Raw genomic sequence first — 17,182 nt, forward strand, 5'->3', positions numbered from 1 at the left:
TTTCCTTACAGGGTTAAGAGAACCTCGGGCATGGGACTAACCCCCCCAGCGCAGCCAGCTCCAGCGAGCCCCGGGTGTTTGGGTTGTCCGGGCGCCCGCGATGGTTCCAATGTGCGCGCAGTGTGACAGATGACCTATTGAAATAATTTCGGAGCAGTGCTGGGGTTGCCAGGACAACCAGAGCTCCCTGGGCTTGCGCCTGGCCATGTGACAGCCGCCTTGACGTCAGCTGGAGGCAGAGCCCTGCGGTTTGGCCGCGCAGCCAAAGCCGTGTGAGAACCCAGTGGATGCTGGATTTATCCCTGCCGCCGCCGCTGCCGCCGCCGCTGCTGCTGTTTCTCAGGGGCTGCCAGAGCATGGACTATTAAAAACTTGCATTTCTGCAGTGTGAGGTAACCATTTGCTTTACGTTCTCCTCAGGTTTGGGGGCTTTTTGGGGTGCTTTTCTTCTTTATTTATTTTTTTTCTTTAAAAAAAAAGGTAGGATAGACAGCAGTTTATCGCCACTGGGATTATTTTTTGCTTCACTTGTTTGTTTTGGCTGGAAGTTTGCCTTGATGAACAAGCCCCAGCGCTATCAGATAAATGCCGAGCAGCTTCTAGTTACTAACGCCGTGTGCGGACTGCAAAGCGGAGATAAATTAAGATTAATGATCCGTGAAAGGAGAATAAGATGATATTGTTCTCATTTGACACTTTAGGAATACAAATGAACACCAGTGATCCCAGGCTAACGCGTTCAGGAGTCCACAGACATTCTCTTTAGGCGTTGTGTTGAGCTGGGCATCTCTGCAGCTTTATGCCTCTTTTGGAACTTGTAGGGGGGTTTGATGCTGCCTAATTCGGGAGGGTTTGTACCCAACGTGTTCAGCGGAGTGGGGAGGGGGGGTGGAAGGAAGGGGGGGGGGTAGGGGGGGTGAAGCCAGCAGCAGCTGTAGCTAAGAACAGCTAGAAATGCAGCTCGCAAAGTTGGAGCCTTTCAGTCATCTTTGTTCACACGGAGTCCCCGCAGCCCTGCGCTCCCCGGGCTCCGTCCCTCTCCCGGGGCACGCGGAGCTCTTGACCGTGTGCTGTTTACAGAGGGAAGGATCAAGAGCTTCCTGAAAAGTTGTCTGAAATATGCCAAGAGAGCAGCTTCGCTGTAGCACAAGCGTCTACCCTTTTCCTCGTACTCAGATGCACAGCTTGGGGTTTCGCCCTTTTTTCCCCTTCTTCTTCCGTTTCTTTCATTCTTTCTTTCTGTTGCGGGTTGAGAGCGGTTAGAAAAGCTTAAAAAGGGAAACGCAGGATGAGCAGCACCACAGTCACTGGGGAAAAAGATAATGAGATGTTCTTTGGGTCTTTTTGTAGAAGAGCAGGGAGCTGGAGTCTGGGTCTGTATGGCACTTACCCGAGGGAGCTGTTGTGGGGAAGGAGATCCCAGGGCTCCTGAAGTTTAGTGCCACAGCCGGAGTTTGTTTGTGTGGGAAGACAGAGATTCATTCTAAGAACAGATTACAGCTGAAGCATCGTGTGCGTTGTTTCCTGGAAAAGCATGCTAGATCGTTCTTATCTTCTCTAATTATATGTTCCTGTTCCCCTCCTCTCAAAGTTCAAAGGGTTTATTGATAATGGTAATGATTTTCTAAAGCAGCTGCCACTCTGGAACAATCACAGAGCGACACAACAATTTAAACCACAGAGGAATAAAAGATTGAAAACTTCTGCACCAATTATTGCGACGTTACCAAATGCAGCAGCAGCAGCAGCAGCAGCAGCGATTGTTTTGGAAAGGGGGACAAGGCAGCGATTAAAACTGAAAGCACTTCTGCAAAGAAAGTTAGGGCTCAATGCTCTGGCTCTCACTACATCTGGCATTCTTAACAGAGCAGCAAGGATAGATGCATCTGAAACCTTTAAACCATTGCCCTCCCTGTTATCTCCTCTGTTCTTCCCTGTTATCTCCTCTGTTCTTTCCAGTGTAACTCTTGTCCGCGGAAACTTTGGGGGAAGCTGAAGTGTTTTCAGACGTCTTTATTAAATTCTTCACATGATGCCACTGCATCAGGGCATGGGGAATCTCAGATGACTCCCTGCAGGGAGCTTAACCAAGGTTTAGAAGAGCCCTGCAGCTTCAGTGTGGAGCTGCACCCCGTGCACGGCCTCGCCTTGGGGAATGAGGCTCTCAGTGTCCCCACTGGGGCCACCTGCCTGGGCCGGACACAGCTGCTTCCCGGCCGGTGTGGGGAGCCACGTCTCAACTGATGGAGATCTGTGTCCCCTCACCTGCTTGTGGGCACCCCTGGAGTCTAGGCAATGTGGTAGTGGAGGAGAGCATGAGGAGGTGGTCAGTGTGACCCACCAGCCTCTGAGGTCTGCTCATTCACCAGCTCACACGGGTGGGACAAATCTGTCGAGGGGCTGGGGCAGGGAGTACAGAGAGCCATGCGAGCTGGGCAGCTCCTGCCATCCAGGAAAAGCCACTTGGCTTCATGTCTGGAGGATTTGGTTCCATGGATAGCTGCAGTCACCCACCAGGTGTGACTTGAGTCATCAGTGTGGCAGTGATGCTTGGTGGTGGCTGGGGCTTCAACTCATTCATTAGAGCTTGAATATGTCTTGCAGCATTTGGTGCCTCGAAAACAACTGCAAGGGGGAAAACCATTGATGCAACTTTTGCTCAAGAGATGCTCACTGGAAACATTTTGAAATTAGGCACCTGATCTCCAGCTGGAATGGACATATCTTGCTTCAGAGATGCTGAGCAAGTCTTCAAAACACATTAACTTGACCTGAGAGAGGAGGATGATAAACCGCTTCACATTTTACCAGGAGGGTCCCAGCCATGTTGGGGTAGTAGGTGTGAGGGGTAGTAGGTGTGAGGGGTAGTAGGTGTGAGGGGTAGCAGGTGTGAGGGGCAGCATTCCTGGGAAGGCTGGTGAGGGCTGCTGGCACATCCAGGCACAGGATGTGTCCTGCTTGGCAGTGTGACCAGGTCTGTCCCCTCTCATGAAGTCTTGGGGGGCTTTAGGCACCCCAATGACCCAGGCTCTTTTAAGCCCTTCAGGTGGGTATGGCTGAACGGTGGTGAGCTCCCAGGCAGTGCAAAAATCTGCAGCTGTAGGAAAAGGCAGAGGTCCTTCCTCAGGGGAAGGGCAGGGGACAGTGTGTGAGGGTCCTTGGGGGGTGCATGCCTCTGCTGGGTGACTTTGTGGTCTCATTTTCACTGCTCAGCTCCGCACCAAACGCTTTCAACAAACACTTGCATTTTATCCCAGGAGTGTGTGGAGTTGCCAGGCAATGTAATGCTAAGCATCCCATCATCTTTTCTCTGTCGTGGTTTCACTCACCATGGGAGATGAACAAACAGCCCATAGGTTCCTTCTGACTGCTGAAAGAGAGGGGAGGTGGCTGCAGCACATCCCTCATCTTCTGCTCAATGCTCAACCACAGCACTGCCAACTTGCTTGGACTTGAAATCCTCTGACAGAAAGATTTGAAAATGGGGTGCACACAGGCTTGGTGACACTCCACCTGCTTCTGAGGAGGCCAGATGAACCTTCATACCTCACATCAGCCTTCCTATCATTTGCAAACGTCACCCCCTTGCGCACACAAGGAGGAGATGATCTCTGCCGACAGCCTCCTTGCCCACGGAGAAGGGCAAGCAGACCAGCAGAGAGCTTCCCCTTGTCTGGGAAGGACTGAGAGCTCCTTGAGTCACTCCCCACATAACTGAACACATCCAGGGAAATTAAACACAGATGTGAGTTGTTGATGCCTCTAGCCTAGTAATAATAACACACTCCAGCCTTCACTGTGCTCTACCTTGATCTGCTTGAGTTGATGGGCGCTGACAACCTGAATTTAGGCTAGAAGCATAACACAGCCTTAAAAAAACCCTTGCAAGGCAGAGTGCTGACTCCTCCTTGCATTTTCAGAGAGAATGGGATTTAGGCTGGACATCAGGAAAAAAAATTTCCCAGCAAGAGTGGTCAGGCATTGGAATGTGCTGCCCAGGGAGGTGGTTGAGTCACCAACCCTGGATGTGTTTAAAGGTGGTTTGGATGCGGTGCTTGGGGATATGGTTCAGGGGTGACCCTTGTAGAGTAGGGTTCTGGGTTGGACTTGGTGATCCTGGGGGTCTTTTCCAACCTGAATGTTTCTGTGATTCTGCTGCTTGCTTTTTTTAAAGGTCCTAGCCACTACTCAAGTCAATAATTGGAGGGGGAATAAAAATCCCCTGTGTGGGAGGGGGAATTGCCAGACAGTGGGAACTGGTGCAGCAGCGCGGAGTTTCAGGCTCTGAAACCTCAGAAGCCGGCTTCCACCCTGCTAAGAACCCTGGCGTGGTGCTAATTTAACCTCCTGCATTAACATCAGCCACAACTCCTTCAATGATAACTGAGCTGCAGCAGAGATCTGCCACTTGAACCAGCAGTTGCTTTTCCAATCAAACACAGATGCCACAAGCTCTGAACGCAAACTCAAAGTCGACCTGGCTGTTGGTTCCGAGCTAAAAGCAACAAAAATGCTAACTCTGGAACGTCTTTAGCAGCCATTCTTTGAAGAAACAATCTTCCATGGGGAGCCAAAGTCTGTGCAGACAGTCATAGTCAGATACCAGTGGGGAAAAAAAATAACTGATGTTTTGGCTGTACTTCACTGTTACATTTATCATCTTAAATAGCAGGGAGCGTGAGCTGAGGCTTGAGAAATAGTAGTTTTGCAATTATTTTACATGGATCAAATCATTCTGTCATCAAATTTGCATTTCAGACAGCATTACAGCATCAAAAAATATAATTAGAAGCTGTAATTCAGGGATTGCTGAATGTGATATTTCCCAGGGGAAGCACTGCCCTCCCTACAACTCCAGCAAGCGTTGGGATCCTATAGGTGGAAAATGTGAAGGCTGAGCTGCGATGTTCCTCTCCCTTCTGCGGTCTCCACACGCTGTCAACTTTCTGCTGAACTCCATCTTTTTTGCTGTGTGAGATCCATTTCCAAACATCTCCTGATTAAGAGCTGAAGCACTCAGCTCCTGCTCTGCTGAATTTCAGGCTGGCTGTGATAATAGTGGCTGAACTCCTTTCAGCCACGAAATGACACTGAGATAATGGAAGGGTCTGGTTTAGCACACAGAAAAGCCGAGCAGCTCGGCGTTCGGGCTGGAGTGCTGGTGTAGTTTGCCTGGCACCTGGAGCTCCCAGCAATGCCTTCTCTCATGGAAGAGAGCAGAGGATGGGGCTCAGTTTACCACTCTTCAGAATCATAGAATTGTTAGGGTTTGAAGGGACCTCAAGGATGATCCAGTTCCAACCCCCTTGCCATGGGCAGGGACACCTCACACTACAGCAGGTTGCTCACAGCCACATCCAGCCTGGCTGCAAACACCTCCAGGGATGAGGCTTCCACCACCTCCCTGGGCAACCTGTGCCAGTCTCTCACCACCCTCATGGGGAACAACTTCTTCCTAACATCCAATCTGAATCTTCCCATTTCTATTGTTTTTCCATTCCCCCTAGCCTTCTCTTCTCCAGACTGAACAGCCCCAACTCCCCCAGTCTGCCTTCACAGGAGAGCAGCTCCAGCTCTCTGCTCATCCTTGTGGCCCTTCTCTGGACATGCTCCAGCACCTCCAGATCCTTCCTATAATAGGGGCTCCAGAACTGGACCCAGTACTCCAGGTGGGGTTAGGGAGTGTGCAGTAAGCCAGGCTGCCTCTTCATGGATAACTGACTGCACCTGGGGAACCTGTGCTACTGCTGGCTTACAGACTGGGCATGAACAGCTCCTGAGCATCACACCTGCATTTCTGCACATTTACTTAGCAGCTTCTGAGGTGCAGGAGACAAGTGTTTCAGAGGGCTTTTTCTGTGCACAGAAGCAGGTGCACACTGTGGCTGAAAGGCTTTGAGACAGGTTTATGCTTGCCATGTTTGTCACAAAGCCTCTTAGCCTCGGGAGTGGGCTGGAGTCAGGCTGGTCTGGCTAAAGGGAGGGACTTCTCAGGATCTCAGGTAGTGATAGGACTAGGGGGAATGGAATGAAGCTGGAGGTGGGGAGATTCAGGCTGGATGTGAGGAGGAAGTTCTTCCCCATGAGAGTGGTGAAGCCCTGGAATGGGTTGTCCAGGGAGGTGGTTGTGGCCCTGTCCCTGGAAGTGTTTAAGTGCAGGCTGGATGAGGCTCTGTCCAGCCTGATCTAGTGTGGGGTGTCCCTGCCCATGGCAGGGGGGTTGGAGCTAAATGATCCTTGTGGTCCCTTCCAACCCTGACTGATACTGTGATACTATGATACTAAAGGGCATGAAGGACCAGGTGGGATAGAGCAAGGAGAACCCTGTGTTTCACCTGTGACCAGATGAAAGGAGGATGAAGCCAGGGGCAGGCTTGCCACTTCTTGCCTGTTGTGCTGTTATTGTTCCTCTACTACTGTGTTTGCCCCAGCTGGGACTTCTGGCAGCATTGCCTAGTGTCCCTGGGCACACCCAACACAGGTGTGAAATGGAGCTGTCTGAGGGTGTCAGGAGAGAGAAATGCTTCCTCTGTTGGGAGTGGTGCTCTGTGTCAGGAGAGAGAAATGCATCCTCTGTCGGGAGTGGTGCTCTGTCTCTCACTCTGCTGCTGTTTGATGTGACAGTGGCTAAAGGAGCTCCTCTCTCTGCTGGACACTGCATTCAAAATAGGACTGGAGAAGCACTGTACAGTCAGCCCCTGCACAGTGTGTGTGCAGATTTTGCTTTTGAGAGCTTCATGCTTGTTCTCATCTTATAGAAGAGATCAGGTTTTGGAGAGGCTTGGAGGTTTTTAAGGCCAGGCTGGATGTGACTCTGAGCAACCTGCTCTAGTGTGGGGTGTCCCTGCCCATGGCAGGGGGGTTGGAACTAGATGATCCTTGAGGTCCCTATGATTCTGTGATATTCCATACAGGGTGGTTTCATCAGACAAGGAGTCTAGAGGCTTTCACTCTGGAGAAGACAGGGTCCTCACCAAATTCCCTCATGCCTAGGTCAGGCAGATGCACTGATTGTGCCTCACACTGCCTTTCTGTGGCACCTCCAGGAGATCCAGCTCGTTTGAAGCGTCTAACTTCAGCTGAATAGTACTCAGAGGGACTTCAGCCATGAAACAGCTCAGCCCTGAGAACCTTTAAAGCAAATGCTCTGCTGGTGTTGTGTGTTGCTAATGGCCAGTCCCAGATGCCAGAGGGAAGCCTGCACAAAGAGCTTGATTATTTCCACAACTGCTGTATGCTTCCTATCACAACACTCTGCTTTTGTGCAGAGTGGCAGCATGATTGCAGAGTTCTCTTTAACTTTACCATTTTAGCAAGGCCAGGTCCAATTAGAGCAATTATGTCTCAGCAGAAGCACTGTCTGGTGTCCTCTGGACCTGTCTATCAAGTGTCCTATTCATAGCTGTTTATCTTTGTGAGGTTTTTCATGTAGAGTCGTTCTGACCCTACCAAAACAGTCTCATCTCCAGGGCAGCCTGCTTTCCTGGAGACTTGTTTTACAGGCTGATGTAAACAAGAAGAGTGCAAAATTAGAGCTGGATGAGGGCATACATTGCAGTCTAACCGCAGTTTCCCCTTGCTTGAGCATTACTGCTGATCTGATAGGGCACACAGATTTCACTTTCATTTATTTCCCTTCACTTTCAGTTGCTTTACTGCTAAACAACTGAGAACCATGGTCAGAGTTTGCAGGTTTTCCCCTGCTGCACTGGAGGGTTTCCTTGATCAAAAGTGCCAACATGAGTGGCAAGGTGTTTGGTGGCACATGATGTCAAACTGCTTGCAGAGCTGAGGTCTGTGTGGGACTGTCTGGACAGTGAGTTATTGAAGAGCTGCTGGGCAGTGAGCACTTCTGCAGAAAGGCTCTCTATGCTTTGCTTTACCTCTGCTGTCAGAGCTAAGCAACACCTGACAAGGAAGTTCTCCTTGCCCACACTAAGGTAAAAGCTGAGAAGCAGAGCTCAGTAAAAGGCAGAAGTGCTGGGTCTTGGGAAGGTCTAAGGTGGTGGAAAGAGGAACTCTTCTCTTTCTGAACAAAAAAAAACCCTGGATGTTGTCATAGCTCTCCTGGAAGGAAAAGTGCCAGGAGGAGGATTTGGAGTCATCTTCATGAGGAAAAAACCAAACTCATTTCTGACAATTTGGCAAGGAGATTGCCTGTGAAAGGGCAGCCCTTGTCCCCACTGCTGGCTCTGTGGCACCCACAGAGTCCCAGCTGACATGTGTGACAGTGCTTGGGCAAGGCAGCGTCACTTCAGGAACTGAAAACGTAAGCTCAGACCTTAGTCTTCCTCCTGCGTCATTAGGGCAGCAGCTCCACCACATTTGCTTCCTATTTTGCCTCTCTTCTGCTTGGCTCTAGCCCACAGGGGAAGGTGACCACTTTTGTCAGGAGGACCTGCAGGGCTGCCTGCAGTGGTGACTTGGATGCCAGCTGTGCCTTCCCTTGGCACAGGATGCTGCAGGCAGGAAAGCCATGTTGGTGCCACACTAATGGCAAGGATAAAGGAGAACTGGTGAAACATCAGCAGAACATCCCACACCAGCTCCATGAGGGGCTTAGTGAATTTGATTTGATTGTGGTGACAGGTTGGACTCGATGATCCTTGAGGTCTCTTCCAACCTTAGTGATACTGTGATGAGTTTGAAATGAGTTTTTCTGGAGCTGCAGCCTTAGCAGATTCAGTTTCTTCTCCTGCAGCAGCGTGAACCACAAGCAGTGAACCCCTGCTCACTATGTCCACACAATGCTTTTGGTGCCCCCATCAGAAAAATACAGTTCCCTCAGGGATGAGAAAAGGTGACAGGAGTGCCAGCAGGGTGACTGCTGGCCTGACTTGCACTCTTAATTAGGCACGAGAGCCCTGGCAGAACTCCCCCTCTCACTTAGCTCAAGTGTCTGAAAACTAAAATGGATTTTGGATCCATCCTCCATGTCCCAGCTGTGACTTCACTGTGCTGTGTGCCAGTTGTGACTTCACTGTGCTGTGTGCCAGCTGTGACTTCACTGTGCTGTGCCCCAGTTGTGACTTCACTGTGCTGCTGCTCCTGCACCCACAGCCTGCAGCGAGATGTGCTCTCTGCTTGCGGGTGGCACTCAGGGCAGGGCAGTGGAGAGGCAGCTTGGAGGGAAGGGGTTACAACAAGCCACAGTTACCAGCTGGAGGCACTTTCAAAACTAGCAGCTTTCCTTTTGCTTGCTGAGCTCCCCAGGCTTTTCCAGTGCTGCTCCCATTATTCATTTCTTTCCCAAAACAACATGTTTAGGCAGAGGAACGGCTTGAGTGGAGAGAGGAGGGGGTGAGCAGCCAGAGCAGGACAGCTGCACTCCTGTGTCTGTGCTGAGGGGGTTCTGGGCTGCCCCTGGCTGCCAAGGGCAGGTTACCAGGCTGGCAGCAGTTCTCAGTATTTCAGGCTATTTTGTTTCCTCGGAGGCTAGCCTGGGTAATTCCTTCCTGACAGCCCTCGGCAGTGCTTCTCAGGGCTGAGCCTCAGGACAGCACTGCTTGCAGCTGCCCTTGCAGGGAAGTGTTTGTTATTCTTCTTTCAAAGGGGAAGCCTGAACCTCTTCAAGCTACACAGGGAACACCCTCATGGCCAGCATGGTGAGAAGGTGTCCTGTCAGGCACCATGCTCCTGCTGTCCAGCATCTTTGTAGCCTGACTTGACCAGAAGTGTCTCTTGCTGGTGGGTGCTCCTTCGAAGCTGCAGGAGGGGAAGCCTCTGGGTAAATGAAGCTCCAGGAAGCCTGTCCCTAGGACCAGTGATGCAGGCAGATCCCACTGAGCTGGGTTGCAGCCCCAGCCCACAAGGTGCCTCACATGTCCAATCCTTGAGTACTGAACCGGGAAGGGAGCCGCTGCAGATGGAGGAGCTCCCTGGTAGCACCTACCAGGGCTGGCCGGGGACACCCCTGTCTCATCCCTCACGGTCAGGCATGCAGCCAAACACCATGAGCTCCAGAAATGAATGCTGGCAGCCTTCCCCTGGGGGTGCAGGGTGGAGAGAGTGGAAAAGAAGCCCTCAGAGGAATTAAAAATTAAATGCTCGTGGCAGCAGCTTGCTGTCGCCAAGTCCCAGCAGTTCACCTTCGCTGTGGCTGGCTGATTGCCCAAACACTGAGGAGGAGGAGAGGAGCATCCCATCCTTGCTGCCTGCACTGGAGACCAGCCAGCCCTCCTACAGCCCTGCCTGCTAGGGGGATGGAAAAGAGCTGTCCCTCACTGCATGCAGGGGGCTTCAGCACTCAGGACCCCCAGCTCTGCCCCCAGCAGAGCCAGCAGTGCCTGCCTCTCTGGAAATCCCCAGCCACAGTGAAAAGCATTGCGTACGAAGGTGGCCAGACCCAGATGAGTCAAACACCGCTTGAACAGATGCTGCTGCTAAATACAAGGTGCTGGGCAGCTGGACTGGCCATACCCCAGCCCTCTCCCTGATCTAGGGCCTGGAATAACCCCAGTAACAGGCTTGCTTAGTGCAGGCTTAGACAGAACCCACTGCTGGGGCTGGCATTTGGTATGCAAGTGGTATTCAGGGGTACCAGGGCTGGGCACCACTGGGGCTGGCATTTGGGATGCAAGTGGTATTCAGGGGTACCAGGGCTGGGCACCACTGGGGCTGGCATTTGGTATGCAAGTGGTATTCAGGGGTACCAGGGCTGGGCACCACTGGGGCTGGCATTTGGTATGCAAGTGGTATTCAGGAGTACCAGGGCTGGGCACCACTGGGGCACCAGCTGTGCCACTGACACATGTGAAAAGCAGTGTCCCTTGGGGTGAAGAGAAGGACAGACATATATGCAGTGTAGGAAAAAGGCTCTTGCTTCTGTGGCTGTGTGAACAGAGAGATACCAAAATCAGCAGAAGCCTGGTGCTGTGATGGAGATGCCCCAACCCTTGCACCACCAGAGAGCACCAGCACCTAGCAGACATCATCCCCCAGCACTCTCCTTCCAAGCCAAGGCTGCCATTGCCACCACTCCCACCTGCCCTGGCATTTCCTGCTGCTGTTTTTCCCCCTGTGCTCAGCAGCAGTGCCAGCCTGGCCACCTTTGGTGTGCCAGTCCAGATCTGGTTTCTCCAGAATGAGTGATTTGTAAACATCTCTATTAACCTTCCTAATGAGAGTCCAACATGATCCACTCTTCTAGCTCTGTATTGTGGCTGCGACTTGTGTTATGAACCCTCCCTTGCCTGAAGTGAGCCCTGTGCACTGCTTAATGCCACTGCAGCTCCCTGCCATGCAATGCAACAGGTATTTAGTGTCTCATTCTGCAAGTGATCTCCAGATGATCTCTCCATAAAACTTCAAGGTTGAAGGAGCAAAGGAGATTTCTGAACCAGGCTGGATCAGGCTGGATGTGGCTCTGAGCAACTTGAACTAGTGTGAGGTGTCCCTGCCCATGGCAGGGGGGTTGGAACTGGCTGAGCCTTGAGGTCCCTTCCAACCCTAACAATTCTGTGATTCTAACCCAGTTTTCTCCTGGTCCTTCTGGTTTTGTTGAATTCAGCCTTTACAGTTTTGGCCTTGGGGCATGTCAGTGGAGCTCGAGAGAGCCAGGGGAGCATTTATCTATCTCCTTGCCTGCAGCTTTTCAAGCAGGTTTGATTGGTTTTAGTACTTCCTCTGTGAGACATGGAGTGTTTGCCACTTGCCCTGCATTTCCCAGTCAGGCACAGCTGCCTGTGTCCCTGTTCTAGCAGAGCAGCCTCCTGTCCCTCGGGACGTGGCTGGCCATGTGGCCAGTGGGATGGGACTTGCCTTCCACCTTGCTGCATGCTGGAAATGGAGCTCAATGGATGCCAAGCAGGGGTCAGCTATGGCACTTGGCACAGGGCAAAATGTGTCACACTGGACTCTTTGGGCTGGGGTCTTCAGTTAAAGCCCTCCACAGACTCACTGGCAACCCCAAACAAATCTCTTCATGTCAGTGGCTGTCTCAGTGAGACAAATGTGACCACAGCTCTGATGTCTTGGCAGATGCTTTCATGGAAGCCATCCTATGGCACTCTCTGACAGCATTTGCAGCTTTACATCAAAGCCCTGCTATGAAGAAAGGCTGAGAGCCCTGGGGCTCTTTAGTCTGGAGAAGAGAAGGCTGAGAGGGATTCTGCTCAATGTCTATAACTAGCTGAGGGGTGGGTGTCAGGATGAAGGGGCCAGGCTCTTTTTGGTGGTGCCCAGTGACAGGACAAGGAACAACAGGTACAAACTGGAACACAGGAGGTTCCACCTCAACATGAGCAGACACTTCTTTTGAAGTACTGGAGCCCTGGAGCAGGCTGCCCAGAGAGGTTGTGGAGTCTCCTTCTCTGGAGACATTCAAAACCCCTCTGGATGTGTTCCTGTGTGACCTGCCCTGGGTGCTCCTGCTCTGGCAGGGGGGTTGAACTGGATGATCTCTGGAGGTCCCTTCCAAGCCCTAACATTCATGATTCTGTGTCACATGCTCCCCACCCCATGCATCAGCCTTGAGAAGTGCTGGGTAATTAATTGGGTGGTTTGCTCTGCCTGTGGAAGAGCATTATCCCTGAAACTGCTCTTCCACCAATCAATAAAAGACTCCATCAAATTGTTTAACCATATTAAGAAAAATGTGATTGCACTCCAGGAATCTTTATTGCCTTTCACTATAAGCTGCTGAATCTAATATACAAAGAAGATCACTTCAACTGTAAAGGAACAGAAGGAGGATCTCTGCTAATGTTCTCACTGAGCAGCTGGCAGCAGCAGGCATGGTCTCCATCTAATGTAGCTGCATCAAATAATGAGGTTTGGTGCCTCTGATGGGAGCAGTGCTTGACTGTACTACACAGCCCCCAGGAGAAAGTGGCAGCAGGTTAATTTGTTAGGCATTGCAATAGCTTGGTCCAGGTGGCCAAGAAGGCCAATGGCAGCTTGGTCTGTATCAGGAACAGTGTGGCCAGCAGGAGCAGGGAGGTCATTCTGCCCTGTGCTCAGCACTGGTCAGGCCACACCTTGTGTCCTGAGTCCAGTTCTGGGCCCCTCAGTTTAGGAAAGATGTTGAGGTGCTGGAAGGTGTCCAGAGAAGGGCAAGAAAGCTGGGGAGGGGTCTGGAGCACAGCCCTGTGAGAAGAGGCTGAGGGAGCTGGGGTTGCTTAGCCTGGAGAAGAGGAGGCTCAGGGGAGACCTTCTTGCTCTCTCCAACTACCTGAAGGGAGGTTGTAGCCAGGTGGGGGTTGGTCTCTGCTCCCAGGCAATCAGCCCCAGAACAAGAGGTCACAGTCTCAAGCTGTGCCAGGGGAGGTTTAGGCTGGATGTTAGGAAGAAGTTCTTCATAGAAAGAGAGATTGGCCATTGGAATGTGCTGCCCAGGGAGGCAGTGGAGTCACCATTCCTGGAGGTGTTTAGGAAGAGACTGGATGAGGTGCTTGGTGTCATGGTTTAATTGACTGGACGATGTTGGCTGGTAAGTTGGACTCTGATCTCTAAGCTATTTTCCAACCTGGTCTGGTCTATTCTATTCTATTCTATTCTATTCTATTCTATTCTATTCTATTCTATTCTATTCTATTCTGTCTTCTCAGCTACTTTTTTCCCCCCTGAGGAAACTCACGAGGCAGAAAGTCCAGGCAATGGGCAGCTGATCTCTGTGTCTCCCCTCAAACCAGTGTCCGTGTGCTTGGGTGCTGTGATCTGGAAGCTGAGCAGAGAGCAGAGGACAGTGGTGCTCCTCTTGGCTTGCAGCCCTGTCCATGGCTGGGTTTTGTTTTACAAAGTGGAGTGCCTTGGTGTCATTGGCTGCTGCTGTTTACTTAATTACAATTTCAAATCCTGGGCAGGCAATTTTCAGAGGGGGAGAAGACACAAAAACTCATGGCAAGGTGATGTTCCAGAGCAGTGGCTGCCTTCCACCTGTGTTCTTCTCCATCAAGCAGACAGTTGACAACTTTCACACAGGTTAACTTCTTGTCTTTTTGCCCATAGGCACCTGATAGCTAAGCAGCAGAATCAAACATCTCCTGTACCCTGCAGCAGGCAGAGGATCTGTGTGTGTTACTGCAGGAGCAGCCCTCCTGAAAACCTTCACTTATCCTATTTAAGACATGGAAAAGCCACTTTGAAGAGTGGATGTTACCTTGTTACATAAAGTGCTTTCCAGCCAGGAGTGTCTGAGGGTCATTTTCCTCCCTGAGGAAGAATGGGTGTGATGAGGCTAGTGAGGAAAGGAGGAGGTCCAGCAACTGTGCTGCTGGGGACATGGGCCTGGGAGTAAAACAAGGATGTGGGAGTGCAAAGCCTGAGTGATAAATCAGCCCTGTGTGCTGGCGCTGCCACTTGAAGGTGATAAGCAGAAGGATTCCTCCATGTGTGTCATGGTGTGGCTTGGGGTGCTCCCCACTGGCATAACCAAGAGAGTCCTGAGCGTGCCCTGGGGCAGGATGCTCAAGTGCCAACAGCCTTTGTGCCCTGGTAGGCTCAAGTGGTGACTGATGAGAGTCTGTCCTGTGCTGGCTCCCCTGGGAGTCCCTGCCAGCTCAGGAATCTTGAAAACTGACCTCAACAGGTCACAGAGCACAGGACCAGCTGATAGAAAAAGACATACAGATGCTTTAGAAAATGCTTGCCCTCTCTTCCTGGACATCAGTTCAGTCCATGCTGGAATGCAGCTGTCACCCCGTTGAGCTTTGTGAAGTGGTCAGAGGTCTTCAGATGAAAAAGCCATGTGGTGGTGCTGTCACTGTGCTCCCCACAGGAGACAAGGAGTTCACATGAAAGAAGGGAAACTGTCCAAAGTGTGATTTGCTCCACCACTACCCAGCAGAAACCAGGCACAGGGTTCACTTCCACACTTACAGTTCCACAGATTTGGACAGCATCTTCTGCTAATCCTCTTGACCCCAAGGTTAAGCCCAGCCAGCTGTGAATTTTATTGAGGTTAACTTGTAAAGCTTGCTTCCAATTAATTTTTTTTTCCTTACAATGATCTTATTCTTGCTGTCACTGTTGTCTGAGGCTTGAGCTGACAGAGCTGGCTGGCTCCCCTGGCCTGGCTGCTGTGTGCTGGCACGCAGCTGCTCGTGCAACACTCAGCTGGCACTGCTGCCACTCCACATGGCTGGTGTGCAGGAGTGGGGGGGATATTGGGGAGACCTTATTGCTGTCTACAGCTACCTGAAGGGAAATTGTAGCCAGGTGGGGGTTGGTCTCTTCTCCCAGGCAACCACCAGCAGAACAAGAGAACACAGTCTCAAGCTGTGCCAGGAGAGGTTTAGGCTGGAGTTAGGAAGAAGTTCTTCACAGAAGGAGAGATTTGCCATTGGGATGTGCTGCCTAGGGAGGTGGTGGAGTCACCATCCCTGGAAGTGTTTAAAAAGAGACTGGATGAGACACTTAGTGCCATGGTGTTGGGTGATGGGTTGGACTGGATGATCTCAAAGGTCTTTTCCAGCCTGGTTAATTCTGTTTCTAGCATGTTCACACTGCAGAGGCAGATGGAGATGAGGCAAATGTCTGCTTGACATTACTGCCTTTGGCTCTCTGCGTGGGGAAAGTCTCTCTGTGCCAGAAAGACTCTGCCCACTGCAAGAAGTGCACTTGGTTTTCAGGATGCTGTTTCTTTTCCAGAAGAAGGCAGGGTGGGAGCAGAAGTCCTGACTCATCCACTCCACTGCTGGTATCTACATCATGTAGACCCTGTTTGTGGATTTTCCAAACTGTGTTTTCAAGTGAGCCAGGCCATTTGTCTTCTGATCTTCAGAGAAGGCTGTTCCACAGGCTTCACTGCTCCAGTGGTTGGAGACTTGCTTCTCATTCCCAGGCAAAATGTATTCGTGGCTAGTTCATACCCATTTGTTCTTTATGCCAGCATTGTCCTTCAGTTTAAACAGCTTTTCTCCCTCCCTAGTGTTTACCCCCTCTGATCTATTTATAGGCTACAACCCTATCCCCTCTTGGCCTTTCTAAACAGCCGAGTGCCTCTGGTCTCCTCCGAGCATAGGCTTTGCATTCCCTTATTTGGCTTAACAGCCCTGCTCTGCAGCCACTGCAGGCCAAAAGCCCTCTTCCTGAGCATGCTGTCCTGGCCACCTACTGCAGTAACCCAGGTAAGCCCTCATGTCTCCAAATCCTTGTACACCCTGCTGTGCTTTCATGCCCAGCCTCTGTGGCTCAGCAGGTCAGTCTCAGCAGGCAGTGCAAATCGTCTCCTGCAGGTCACATCACATTGGTGGCTTCCAGTTACCTCACAGCTGTTTAAGAGAATCATCACAGAACCAATAAGGTTGGAAAAGACCTCAAAGATCATCAAGTCCAACCTGTCACCCAACACCTCATGACTACTACACCATGGCACCAAGTGCCACATCCGATCCCCTCTTGAACACCTCCAGGGATGGTGACTCCACCACCTCCCTGGGCAGCACATCCCAATGGCAAACAACTATTTCTGGGAAGAGCTTTCTCCCTCACCTCAAGCCTAAACCTCTCCTTCTTCCTAACATCCATTATGAATCTACTCATTCCTAGTTTGTTCCATTCCCCCCAGTCCTATCACTCTCTAACACCCTCAAAAGTCCCTCCCCAGCTTTCTTGTAGCCCCCTTCAGATACTGGAAGGCCACAATGAGGTCTCCTCAGAGCCTTCTCTTCTCCAGACTGAACAGCCCCAACTCCCTCAGTCTGTCCTCACAGCAGAGCAGCTCCAGCCCTCTGCTCATCCTCGTGGCCCTTCTCTGGACACATTCCAGCACCTGCAGATCCTTCCTGTAACAGGGGCTCCAGAAGTGGACACAATGCTCCACGTTGGGGTTTCACCAGAGTGGAGTAGAGGGGGAGAATCACCTCCCTTGCCCTGCTGGCTGTGCTTCTCTTGATGCAGCCCAGGATGTGATAAGCTGTTTGCTTCTCTTCTTTTGTGCCTTACTGCTCATATTCAGACTGTGTCCTGTATTGAGAAGAGAGATAGAGAGAGTAAAAGGGTTTAAAGACTTCTGGAGGAGGTGGTGGTGACACCCCGCAAACCAAAGAACAGAGCTGCCTCTCCTTTAGGCTCAAGTAAAGCAAGAGAGAACAAATTACTGAATACTGCCCTTTGATGACAATAAAAGCAGTCCTTGCCCTTCTAGACAGTTCAGGCTGAGATACTCCCAGATAGTTCTCCTGAATGTATTGGAACTGAATGATTCTGCCTTTAAAAGGAAGCCTTCAGAAATCAAGTCAGC

At 51.2% G+C, this 17,182-nt stretch overlaps 1 protein-coding gene across 3 annotated transcripts in view; it reads left to right on the forward strand.

The window, feature by feature from the left end:
* The first annotated feature begins 261 nt into the window (after positions 1-261).
* NCALD (neurocalcin delta) overlaps positions 262-17,182 on the forward strand; it is a 66,689-nt gene continuing 49,768 nt past the window's right edge. For all 3 annotated transcript variants that reach the window (XR_010990117.1, XM_068161136.1, XM_068161138.1), the window contains exon 1: positions 262-392. The gene's annotated coding sequence lies outside the window, so the exon portion shown is untranslated. The remainder of the gene's footprint in view (positions 393-17,182) is intronic.

This window comes from Melanerpes formicivorus, unplaced genomic scaffold, assembly GCF_026170545.1.
Source record: "Melanerpes formicivorus ecotype bairdi unplaced genomic scaffold, bMelFor1.0.p_v2 SCAF_56, whole genome shotgun sequence".
NCBI classification, from domain to species: Eukaryota; Metazoa; Chordata; class Aves; order Piciformes; family Picidae; genus Melanerpes; species Melanerpes formicivorus.